Source organism: Rattus norvegicus, chromosome 1 (assembly GCF_021556685.1).
Source record: "Rattus norvegicus strain SHRSP/BbbUtx chromosome 1, alternate assembly SHRSP_T2T, whole genome shotgun sequence".
In the NCBI taxonomy this organism is placed as follows: Eukaryota; Metazoa; Chordata; class Mammalia; order Rodentia; family Muridae; genus Rattus; species Rattus norvegicus.
In genome coordinates, this window is record NC_141534.1 from 121840445 (window position 1) to 121852947 (window position 12503).

At 40.8% G+C, this 12503-nt stretch overlaps 1 long non-coding RNA gene and 6 other non-coding genes across 7 annotated transcripts; all 7 read right to left on the bottom strand.

Moving 5' to 3' along the window:
• Positions 1–724: 724 nt before the first annotated feature.
• LOC120100239 (small nucleolar RNA SNORD115) lies at positions 725–802 on the bottom strand. Its single transcript, XR_015656220.1, has one exon. It is a non-coding gene; the product is annotated as a small nucleolar RNA SNORD115 (small nucleolar RNA).
• Positions 803–2274: 1472 nt separating this feature from the next.
• Positions 2275–5928, bottom strand: LOC148007489 (uncharacterized). The gene is made up of 4 exons (XR_015655105.1): positions 5703–5928; positions 4287–4406; positions 3870–3913; positions 2275–2318 (listed from the first exon to the last, which is right to left on the bottom strand). It is a non-coding gene; the product is annotated as an uncharacterized LOC148007489 (long non-coding RNA).
• Positions 2558–2635, bottom strand: LOC148007490 (small nucleolar RNA SNORD115). Its single transcript, XR_015656484.1, has one exon. It is a non-coding gene; the product is annotated as a small nucleolar RNA SNORD115 (small nucleolar RNA).
• On the bottom strand, positions 4153–4230 carry LOC120100277 (small nucleolar RNA SNORD115). Its single transcript, XR_015656478.1, has one exon. It is a non-coding gene; the product is annotated as a small nucleolar RNA SNORD115 (small nucleolar RNA).
• Positions 5929–5985: 57 nt separating the features above from the next.
• Positions 5986–6063, bottom strand: LOC120100238 (small nucleolar RNA SNORD115). Its single transcript, XR_015656466.1, has one exon. It is a non-coding gene; the product is annotated as a small nucleolar RNA SNORD115 (small nucleolar RNA).
• Positions 6064–7820: 1757 nt separating this feature from the next.
• Positions 7821–7898, bottom strand: LOC120100255 (small nucleolar RNA SNORD115). The gene has a single exon (XR_015656221.1). It is a non-coding gene; the product is annotated as a small nucleolar RNA SNORD115 (small nucleolar RNA).
• Positions 7899–9659: 1761 nt separating this feature from the next.
• Positions 9660–9737, bottom strand: LOC120100281 (small nucleolar RNA SNORD115). Its single transcript, XR_015656429.1, has one exon. It is a non-coding gene; the product is annotated as a small nucleolar RNA SNORD115 (small nucleolar RNA).
• Positions 9738–12503: the final 2766 nt, after the last annotated feature.

Consider the following 12503-nt stretch of genomic DNA (forward strand, 5'->3'; position numbering starts at 1 on the left):
GGAGTGTCTTTTGATGCAGAAACTTTGTCGCCAATTTCTACATCTCTAAACTATAGTCTTATTCCTGGGTTCCCCTAGCCATTGGAAATCGATCTCTGTGCACCAACTTGGATTTGTGAGCATGTGTGTGGACTGAAATTTCTCCAAATTCAAAGGTATATTCATATTCCAGATCCCTCCATTTGTGTAGATAGTATCATCTAGGATCTCTTCCAAGAAATTCAATTTTATGACTGTATAAACTACAGGTAGAAAGGAATTTCTCTACATTTTTAATAGTGCAGTTCAAAGGGACAAAACATACTGAGAAGTGAAATTCATTTCTGACTGGTATTGCATTATTTTTAATCAGAATCCTTTGATGGGCTGTAATTATTGGTCAAAATACTGAGGAATATCTTATAGGAAGTTCAATCCATTAATCGTGATCATTTCACTCACCTGGGAATAGTGATCCACTGGACCGCAGGGGTGATGCCAGGTGACTGCAAGACATCAGAGCAGAGAGGGTAATGATGACAGGGTTGGTGTTGCAGACTTGCACACAAGCAGATTATGAGATTAGGTGATAGTAGGCAGGCAGTGTTTGCCAGCACAGTTGCACTAAGATTGTCCAGGTTCCCACAGAGGGAAAAGAGCACAAGGTCATCAGAGCAGCTCAGATGAGTCCCGCAAGTGGTCCTCAAAGAGACTAAGTAGTGCTTGTAACCCTGGCTCCCTGGTTGGGCCTCAGCGTAATCCTATTGAGCATGATTTTTATGTCATCATTCTGTTCTTGACTTAATGTTGTCATCATTGACCCAGACACAGGCAGGACACAACTGTCAATAATGTAATTTCACATGCACCGTGGCTTTCCTGGGCTGCCAACACTGCCTCAGAATTTGAATCCTCACTTGCAAGTGCAGAGGGTACAAGGGCACAGCGCTCTTGTGTGGAATAAGGGTAGACCTAACTTGAATTTGAAGACTGTCCTCTCTAAAAAGCAAAGAGCAAGATGTGAGGGCAATTGTATCCCTTCAGTTCATACAATCATGTTAATTTTAAGGAGGCTGTTTAAGAAGTCTAATGTATGATGCCACTTAGCAGAATCACTCTTGCAACATCCACTTCCATGCTGACATTCCCAACACATGGAAAGTTACTTCCCTAAGCGATCAATAGGTCAATAGGTACCCAAAACCAAATCATTGATGAAGGGGATGACACATGCTCTTTGCCATATACACCGATCAAATCTTTCAATTGCTAAACATTGTCAGAAACCAAGGCAAAGGTGAATTTACCTGAGTAATATTGGAAGGACAATACACGAACAGTTACGTATACTTTAATCAAATTTTCATGAGACTTGTGCATTTCAGATTTTATGTGCTAGGCTATGTTCATTCCTCCCCATTTCCATACTGCATGGTAACAATCAGTTCCCACAGCTGGTATGTGAATGCTGAAGAGAATCGGTTGCCCAGAAGAAAGCAACATGTATTTTGGCCATGAATCCCTGAGCGTTAGCACTCAGTGATTGCCATGTTATCAAACTGAGAATGTGACCAAAATTCGTGTGACTAGATCAGATGGTGTTTGCAAGTATCCCATTGACATCACTTTCCTCTGTCCCAAGAGCTCCAGAAACCATCTCCTTGATAGCATTTGTTTTCTGATGAATACTGAAGTAAACTTTAGTAAGATCAAGAATGAAGCAGTGTGATGACACATAGAAGGGAATTGGTAGCCAAAGCCACACCTTCAACTTCAATCTACCCTACTTGCTAGGTTCCCTCTGGCCTGAGAGTTACATGAAAAATTTCGCGAAGCTCTCTTTGGTGCAATAATTCTTGGAGTGTCTTTTGATGCAGAAAATTTATCGCCAATTTCTTCATCTCTAAACTAAAGTCTTATTCCTGGGTTCCCCTTGCCATTGGAAATCCATCTCTGTGCTTTGATATGTGAGCCTGTGTGTGGACTGAAATTTCTCCAAATTCAAAAGGTATATTCATATTCCAGATCCCTCCATTTATGTAGATATTATCATCTAGGATCTCTTCCAAGATATTCAATTTTATGGCTGTATGAACTACAGGTAGAAAGGAATTTCTCTACATTTTTAATAGTGCAGTTCAAAGGGACAAAACATACTGAGAAGTGAAATTCATTTCTGACTGGGATTGCATTATTTTTAATTAAGAAACCTTTGATGGGCTGAAATTATTGGTCAAAATACTGAGGAATATCTTATAGGAAGTTCAATCCATTAATCGTGATCATTTCACTCACCTGGGAATAGTGATCCACTGGAACTCAAGGGTGATGCCAGGTGACTGCAAGACATCAGAGCAGAGAGGGTAATGATGACAGGGTTGGTGTTGCAGACTTGCACACAAGCAGATTACGAGATTAGGTGCTAGTTGGCAGGCAGTGTTTGCCAGCACAGTTGCACTAAGATTGTCCAGGTTCCCACAGAGGGAAAAGAGCACAAGGTCATCAGAGCAGCTCAGATGAGTCCCGCAAGTGGTCCGCAAAGAGACTAAGTAGTGCTTGTAACCCTGGCTCCCTGGTTGGGCCTCAGTGTAATCCTATTGAGCATGATTTTTATGTCATCATTCTGTTCTTGACTCTCTGTTGTCATCATTGACCCAGACACAGGCAGGACACAGCTGTCAATAATGTAATTTACCTGCACCATGTCTTACCTGGGCTGCCAACACTGCCTCAGAATTTGAATCCTCACTTGCAAGTGCAGAGGGTACAAGGGCAAAGCGCTCTTGTGTGGAATAAGGGGAGACCTAGGTTGAATTTGAAGACTGTCCTCTCTAAAAAGGATAGAGCTAGATGTGAGGGCATTTGTATCCCTTCAGTTCATACAATCATGTTAATTTTAAGGAGGCTGTTTAAGAAGTCTAAATTAGGATGCCACTTCGCAGAATCACTCTTGCAACTTTCACTTCCATCCTGACATTCCCAACACATGGAAAGTTACTTCCCTAAGAGATCATTAAGGTCAAAAGTTACCCAAAACTAAACCATTGAGGAAGGGGATCAAACATGCTCTTGATCATTTACACTGATCAAATCTTTCAATTGCTAAACATTGTCAGAAACCAAGACAAATGTGAATTTCTCTGAGTAATATGGGGAGTACAATACACAAACAGTTACATATACTTTAATCAAATTTTAAAGACACTTGTGCATTTCAAATTTTATATGCTAGTCTGTGTTCATTCCACGCCATTTCCATACTGCATGGTAACAATCAGTTCCAACAGCTGGTAATTGAATGCTGAAGAAAATCAGTTGCCCAGAAAAAAGCAACAAGTATTTTGTCCATGAATTCATGAACATTAGCACTCAGTCATTGCCATGTGATCAAACTGAGAATGTGACCAAAATTCGTGTGACTAGATCAGTTGGTGTTTGCAAGTATCCCATTGACATCACGTTCCTCTGTCCCAAGAGCTCCAGAAAATATCTTCTTGATAGCATTTGTTTTTAATGAATACTGAAGTAAAATTTAGTAAGATCAAGGATGAAGCTTGGGTTTGTGAGCCTGTGTGTGGACTGAAATTTCTCGAAATTCAAAAGGTATATTCATATTCCATATCCCTCCTTTTGTGTAGACAGTATCATCTAGGATCTCTCTCAAGAAATTCAATTTTATGGCTGTATGAAGTACAGGTATAAAGGAATTTCTCTACATTTTTAATAGTGCAGTTCAAAGGGACAGAACATACTTAGAAGTGCAATTCATTTCTGACTGGTATTGCTTTATTTTTAATTAAGAAACCTTTGATGGGCTGAAATTATTGGTCAAAAAACTGAGGAATATCTCATAAATAGTTCAATCCATTATTCGTGATCATTTCACTCACCTGGGAGTAGTGATCCACTGGACGGCTGGGGTGTTGAAAAGTGACTGCAAGACATAAGAGCCGAGAGGGTAATGATGACAGGGTTGGTGTTGCAGACTTGCACACAAGCAGATTATGAGATTAGGTGCTAGTTGGCAGGAAGTGTTTGCCAGCACACTTGCACTAAGATTGTCCAGGTTCCCGCAGAGGGAATAGTGCACAAGGTCATCAGAGCAGCTCAGATGAGTCCCGCAAGTGGTCCTCAAAGAGACTAAGTAGTGCTTGTAAACCTGGCTCCCTGGTTGGGCCTCAGCGTAATCCTATTGAGCATGATTTTTATGTCATCATTCTGTTCTTGACTTTCTGTTGTCCTCATTGACCCAGACACAGGCAGGACACAACTGTCAATAATGTAATTTCACCTGCACCATGGCTTACCTGGGCTGCCAACACTGCCTCAGAATTTGAATCCTCACTTGCAAGTGCAGAGGGTACAAGGGCACAGCGCTCTTTTGTGGAATAAGGGTAGACCTAGCTTGAATTTGAAGACTGTCCTCTCTAAAAAGGAAAGAGCAAGATGTGAGGGCAAGTGTATCCCTTCAGTTCATACAATCATATTAATTTGAAGGAGGCTGTTTAAGAAGTCTAATGTATGATGCCACTTAGCAGAATCACTCTTGCAACATCCACTTCCATGCTGACATTCCCAACACATGGAAAGTTACTTCCCTAAGCGATCAATAGGTCAATAGGTACCCAAAACCAAATCATTGATGAAGGGGATGACACATGCTCTTTGTCATATACACCGATCAAATCTTTTAATTGCTAAACATTGTCAGAAACCAAGGCAAAGGTGAATTTACCTGAGTAATATTGGAAGGACAATACACGAACAGTTACGTATACTTTAATCAAATTTTCATGAGACTTGTGCATTTCAGATTTTATGTGCTAGGCTATGTTCATTCTTCCCCATTTCCATACTGCATGGTAAAAATCAGTGCCCACAGCTGGTATGTGAATGCTGAAGAGAATCGGTTGCCCAGAAGAAAGCAACATGTATTTTGGCCATGAATCCCTGAGCGTTAGCACTCAGTGATTGCCATGTTATCAAACTGAGAATGTGACCAAAATTCGTGTGACTAGATCAGATGGTGTTTGCAAGTATCCCATTGACATCACTTTCCTCTGTCCCAAGAGCTCCAGAAACCATCTCCTTGATAGCATTTGTTTTCTGATGAATACTGAAGTAAACTTTAGTAAGATCAAGAATGAAGCAGTGTGATGACACATAGAAGGGAATTGGTAGCCAAAGCCACACCTTCAACTTCAATCTACCCTACTTGCTAGGTTCCCTCTGGCCTGAGAGTTACATGAAAAATTTCGCGAAGCTCTCTTTGGGGCAATAATTCTTGGAGTGTCTTTTGATGCAGAAAATTTATCGCCAATTTCTTCATCTCTAAACTAAAGTCTTATTCCTGGGTTCCCCTTGCCATTGGAAATCCATCTCTGTGCTTTGATATGTGAGCCTGTGTGTGGACTGAAATTTCTCCAAATTCAAAAGGTATATTCATATTCCAGATCCCTCCATTTATGTAGATATTATCATCTAGGATCTCTTCCAAGATATTCAATTTTATGGCTGTATGAACTACAGGTAGAAAGGAAATTCTCTACATTTTTAATAGTGCAGTTCAAAGGGACAAAACATACTGAGAAGTGAAATTCATTTCTGACTGGGATTGCATTATTTTTAATTAAGAAACCTTTGATGGGCTGAAATTATTGGTCAAAATACTGAGGAATATCTTATAGGAAGTTCAATCCATTAATCGTGATCATTTCACTCACCTGGGAATAGTGATCCACTGGACCTCAAGGGTGATGCCAGGTGACTGCAAGACATCAGAGCAGAGAGGGTAATGATGACAGGGTTGGTGTTGCAGACTTGCACACAAGCAGATTATGAGATTAGGTGCTAGTTGGCAGGCAGTGTTTGCCAGCACACTTGCACTAAGATTGTCCAGGTTCCCACAGAGGGAAAAGAGCACAAGGTCATCAGAGCAGCTCAGATGAGTCCCGCAAGTGGTCCTCAAAGAGACTAAGTAGTGCTTGTAACCCTGGCTCCCTGGTTGGGCCTCAGCGTAATCCTATTGACCATGATTTTTATGTCATCATTCTGTTCTTGACTTAATGTTGTCATCATTGACCCAGACACAGGCAGGACACAACTGTCAATAAAGTAATTTCACCTGCACCATGGCTTACCTGGGCTGCCAACACTGCCTCAGAAATTGAATCCTCACTTGCAAGTGCAGAGGGTACAAGGGCACAGCGCTCTTGTGTGAAATAAGGGTAGACCTAGCTTGAATTTGAAGACTGTCCCCTCTAAAAATGAAAGAGCAAGATGTGAGGGCAATTGTATCCCTTCAGTTCATACAATCATATTAATTTTAAGGAGGCTGTTTAAGAAGTCTAATGTATGATGCCACTTAGCAGAATCCCTCTTGCAACATCCACTTCCATGCTGACATTCCCAACACATGGAAAGTTACTTCCCTAAGCGATCAATAGGACAATAGGTACCCAAAACCAAATCATTGATGAAGGGTATGACACATGCTCTTTGTCATATACACCGATCAAATCTTTCAATTGCTAAACATTGTCAGAAACCAAGGCAAAGGTGAATTTACCTGAGTAATATTGGAAGGACAATACACGAACAGTTACGTATACTTTAATCAAATTTTCATGAGACTTGTGCATTTCAGACTTATGTGCTAGGCTATGTTCATTCTTCCCCATTTCCGTACTGTATGGTAACAATCAGTTCCCACAGCTGGTAAGTGAATGCTGAAGAGAATCTGTTGCCCAGAGGAAAGCAACAAGTATTTTGACCATGAATCCCTGAGCATTAGCACTCAGTGATTGTCATGTGATGAAACTCAGAATGTGACCAAAATTCGTGTGACTAGATCAGTTGGTGTTTGCAAGTATCCCATTGACATCACGTTCCTCTGTCCCAAGAGCTCCAGAAACCATCTCCTTGATAGCATTTGTTTTCTGATGAATACTGAAGTAAACTTTAGTAAGATCAAGGATGAAGCAGTGTGATGACTCATGGAAGTGAATAGGTAGCCAAGCCACACCTGCAACGTCAATGTCCCCTACTGGTTCGGTTGCCTGTGGCCTGAGAGTTACGTGAAAAATTTCGCCAAGCTCTCTTTGGGGGAATAATTCTTGGAGTGTCTTTTGATGCAGAAACTTTGTCGCCAATTTCTACATCTCTAAACTATAGTCTTATTCCTGGGTTCCCCTTGCCATTGGAAATCGATCTCTGTGCACCAACTTGGATTTGTGAGCATGTGTGTGGACTGAAATTTCTCCAAATTCAAAGGTATATTCATATTCCAGATCCCTCCATTTGTGTAGATAGTATCATCTAGGATCTCTTCCAAGAAATTCAATTTTATGACTGTATAAACTACAGGTAGAAAGGAATTTCTCTACATTTTTAATAGTGCAGTTCAAAGGGACAAAACATACTGAGAAGTGAAATTCATTTCTGACTGGTATTGCATTATTTTTAATCAGAATCCTTTGATGGGCTGTAATTATTGGTCAAAATACTGAGGAATATCTTATAGGAAGTTCAATCCATTAATCGTGATCATTTCACTCACCTGGGAATAGTGATCCACTGGACCGCAGGGGTGATGCCAGGTGACTGCAAGACATCAGAGCAGAGAGGGTAATGATGACAGGGTTGGTGTTGCAGACTTGCACACAAGCAGATTATGAGATTAGGTGATAGTAGGCAGGCAGTGTTTGCCAGCACAGTTGCACTAAGATTGTCCAGGTGCCCACAGAGGGAAAAGAGCACAAGGTCATCAGAGCAGCTCAGATGAGTCCCGCAAGTGGTCCTCAAAGAGACTAAGTAGTGCTTGTAACCCTGGCTCCCTGGTTGGGCCTCAGCGTAATCCTATTGAGCATGATTTTTATGTCATCATTCTGTTCTTGACTTAATGTTGTCATCATTGACCCAGACACAGACAGGACACAACTGTCAATAATGTAATTTCACCTGCACCATGGCTTACCTGGGCTGCCAGCACTGCCTCAGAATTTGAATCCTCACTTGCAAGTGCAGAGGGTACAAGAGCACAGCGCTCTTGTGTGGAATAAGGGTAGACCTAACTTGAATTTGAAGACTGTCCTCTCTAAAAAGCAAAGAGCAAGATGTGAGGGCAATTGTATCCCTTCAGTTCATACAATCATGTTAATTTTAAGGAGGCTGTTTAAGAAGTCTAATGTATGATGCCACTTAGCAGAATCACTCTTGTAACATCCACTTCCATGCTGACATTCCCAACACATGGAAAGTTACTTCCCTAAGCGATCAATAGGTCAATAGGTACCCAAAACCAAATCATTGATGAAGGGGATGACACATGCTCTTTGCCATATACACCGATCAAATCTTTCAATTGCTAAACATTGTCAGAAACCAAGGCAAAGGTGAATTTACCTGAGTAATATTGGAAGGACAATACACGAACAGTTACGTATACTTTATTCAAATTTTCATGAGACTTGTGCATTTCAGATTTTATGTGCTAGGCTATGTTCATTCCTCCCCATTTCCATACTGCATGGTAAAAATCAGTGCCCACAGCTGGTATGTGAATGCTGAAGAGAATCGGTTGCCCAGAAGAAAGCAACATGTATTTTGGCCATGAATCCCTGAGCGTTAGCACTCAGTGATTGCCATGTTATCAAACTGAGAATGTGACCAAAATTCGTGTGACTAGATCAGATGGTGTTTGCAAGTATCCCATTGACATCACTTTCCTCTGTCCCAAGAGCTCCAGAAACCATCTCCTTGATAGCATTTGTTTTCTGATGAATACTGAAGTAAACTTTAGTAAGATCAAGAATGAAGCAGTGTGATGACACATAGAAGGGAATTGGTAGCCAAAGCCACACCTTCAACTTCAATCTACCCTACTTGCTAGGTTCCCTCTGGCCTGAGAGTTACTTGAAAAATTTCGCGAAGCTCTCTTTGGGGCAATAATTCTTGGAGTGTCTTTTGATGCAGAAAATTTATCGCCAATTTCTTCATCTCTAAACTAAAGTCTTATTCCTGGGTTCCCCTTGCCATTGTAAATTGATCTCTGTTCACAAGCTTGGATTTGTGAGACTGTGTGTGGACTGAAATTTCTCCAAATTCAAAAGGTATATTCATATTCCAGATCCCTCCATTTGTGTAGATAGTATCATCTAGGATCTCTTCCAAGAAATTCAATTTTATGGCTGTATGAACTACATGTAGTAAGGAATTTCTCTACATTTTTAATAGTGCAGTTCAAAGGGACAAAACATACTGAGAAGTGAAATTCATTTCTGACTGGGATTGCATTATTTTTAATTAAGAAACCTTTGATGGGCTGAAATTATTGGTCAAAATACTGAGGAATATCTTATAGGAAGTTCAATCCATTAATCGTGATCATTTCACTCACCTGGGAATAGTGATCCACTGGACCGCAGGGGTGATGCCAGGTGACTGCAAGACATCAGAGCAGAGAGGGTAATGATGACAGGGTTGGTGTTGCAGACTTGCACACAAGCAGATTATGAGATTAGTTGCTATTTGGCAGGCAGTGTTTGCCAGCACATTTGCACTAAGGTTGTCCAGGTTCCCACAGAGGGAAAAGAGCACAAGGTCATCAGAGCAGCTCAGATGAGTCCCGCAAGTGGTCCTCAAAGAGACTAAGTAGTGCTTGTAACCCTGGCTCCCTGGTTGGGCCTCAGCGTAATCCTATTGAGCATGATTTTTATGTCATCATTCTGTTCTTGACTTTCTGTTGTCATCATTGACCCAGACACAGGCAGGACACAACTGTCAATAAAGTAATTTCACCTGCAACATGGCTTACCTGGGCTGCCAACACTGCATCAGAATTTGAATCCTCACTTGAAAGTGCAGAGGGTACAAGGGCACAGCGGTCTTGTGTGGAATAAGGGTAGACCTAGCTTGAATTTGAAGACTGTCCTCTCTAAAAAGGAAAGAGCAAGATGTGAGGGCAATTGTATCCCTTCAGTTCATACAATCATGTTAATTTTAAGGAGGCTGTTTAAGAAGTCTAATGTATGAGGCCACTTAGCAGAATCACTCTTGCAACATCCACTTCCATGCTGACATTCCCAACACATGGAAAGTTACTTCCCTAAGCGATCAATAGGTCAATAGGTACCCAAAACCAAATCATTGATGAAGGGGATGACACATGCTCTTTGTCATATACACCGATCAAATCTTTCAATTGCTAAACATTGTCAGAAACCAAGGCAAAGGTTAAGTTCCCTGAGTAATATTGGAAGGACAATACAGGAACAGATACATATACTTTAATCAAATTTTCATGAGACTTGTGCGTTTCAAATTTTATGTGCTAGGCTATGTTCATTCATCCCCATTTCCATACTGCATGGTAACAATCAGTTCCCACAGCGGGTAAGTGAATGCTGAAGAGAATCTGTTGCCCAGAAGAAAGCAACAAGTGTTTTGGCCATGAATCCCTGAGCATTAGCACTCAGTGATTGCCATGTGATCAAACTGAGAATGTGACCAAAATTCGTGTGACTAGATCAGTTGGTGTTTGCAAGTATCCCATTGACATCACGTTCCTCTGTCCCAAGAGCTCCAAAAACCATCTCCTTGATAGCATTTCTTTTCTGATGAATACTGAAGTAAACTTTAGTAAGATCAAGGATGAAGCAGTGTGAGTATACATGGAAGGGTATTGGTAGACAAAGCCACACCTTCAACTTCAATCTCCCGTACTGGCTAGGTTCCCTGTGTTCTGAGAGTTACGTGAAAAATTTTGCCAAGCTCTCTTTGGGGGAATAATTCTTGGAGTGTCTTTTGATGCAGAAAATTTATCACCAATTTCTACAACTTTAAACTAAAGTCTTCTTCCTGGGTTCGCCTTGCCATTGGAAAACGATCTCTGTGCACCAGTTTGGATTTGTGAGCCTGTGTGTGGACTGAAATTTCTCGAAATTCAAAAGGTATATTCATATTCCAGATCCCTCCATGTGTAGACAGTATCATCTAGGATCTCTTCCAAGAAATTCAATTTTATGACTGTATGAACTACAGGTAGAAAGGAAATTATCTACATTTTTAATAGTGCAGTTCAAAGGGACAGAACATACTGAGAAGTGAAATTCATTTCTGACTGGTATTGCATTATTTTTAATTAAGAAACCTTTGATGGGCTGAAATCCTGTTCTTGACTTTCTGTTGTCATCATTGACCCAGACACAGGCAGGTCATAACTGTCACTAATTTAATTTCACCAGCACCATGTCTTACTTGGGCTGCCAACACTGCCTCAGAATGAATCCACACGTGCATGTGCAGAGGATACAAGGGCACAGTGCACTTGTGCCGTATAAGGGGATATCTATCTTGAATTTAAGACTGTCCTCTTTAAAAAGGAAAGAGCAAGATGTGAGGGCAATTGTATCGCTTTGGTTCCTACAATCATGTTAATTTTAAGGAGACTGTTTAAGAAGTCTAATGTATGATGCCACTGAGTAGAATCACTTCTTCAGTCCCTCTTCCATACTGACATTCCCACCAACATGGAAATTTACTTTCAAAGAGATCATTAAGGTCAATATGTACCCAAAACCAAACCATTGATGAAGGGGATCACACATGCTCTTGATCAGTTACACCTATCAAATCTCTCAATTGCTAAACATTGTCAGAAACCAAGAAAAAGATGAAGTTCCCTGAGTAATATGAGGAGGACAATACATGAACCATTACATATCCTTTAAACAAATTTTCAAGAGACTTGTGCGTTGCAAATTTTATGTGCTAGGCTATGTTCATTCCTCCCCATTTCCATACTGCATGGTAACAATCTGTTCCCACAGCTGGTAAGTGAATGCTGAAGAGAATCAGTTGCCCAGAAGAGAGCGACAAGTATTTCTGCCCTGAAACCCCAAGTGTTAGCATTCAGTGATTACCATGTGACAAAACTGAGAATGGGACCAAAATTCTTGTGACTAGATCAGTTGGTATTTGCAAGTATTCCACTGACATCAAGTTCCTTTGTCCCAACCACTCCAGAAGCCATCTCTTGGATAGGATTTGTTTTCTAATGAATACTGAAGTTAACTTTAGTAAGATATTGGATGCAGCAGTGTGAGGACACATGGAAGGGAATTGGTAGCCAAAGCCACTCCTTCAACTTCAAGCTATGGTAATGGCAGGGTTCCCTGTGGCCTGAGAGTTTCGTGAAAAATTTCACCAAGCTCCCTTTGGGGGAATAATTGTGGAGTAACTTTTGGTGCAGGAAATTTATTGCCAATATCTACATCTCCAAACCAAAATCTTACGCCTGGTTTCCCTTTGTCATTGGAAATCGATCTCTGTGGACCAGCTTGGATTTATGAGCCTGTGTGGACTGAAATTTATCCAAATTCAAAAGGTATATTCATATTCCATATCCCTCCATTTGTGTAGATAGTATCAACTAGGATCTCATCCAAGAAATTCAATTTTATGACTGTATGAACTACATATAGATAGGAATTTCTCTACATTTTTAATTGTGCAGTTCAAAGGGA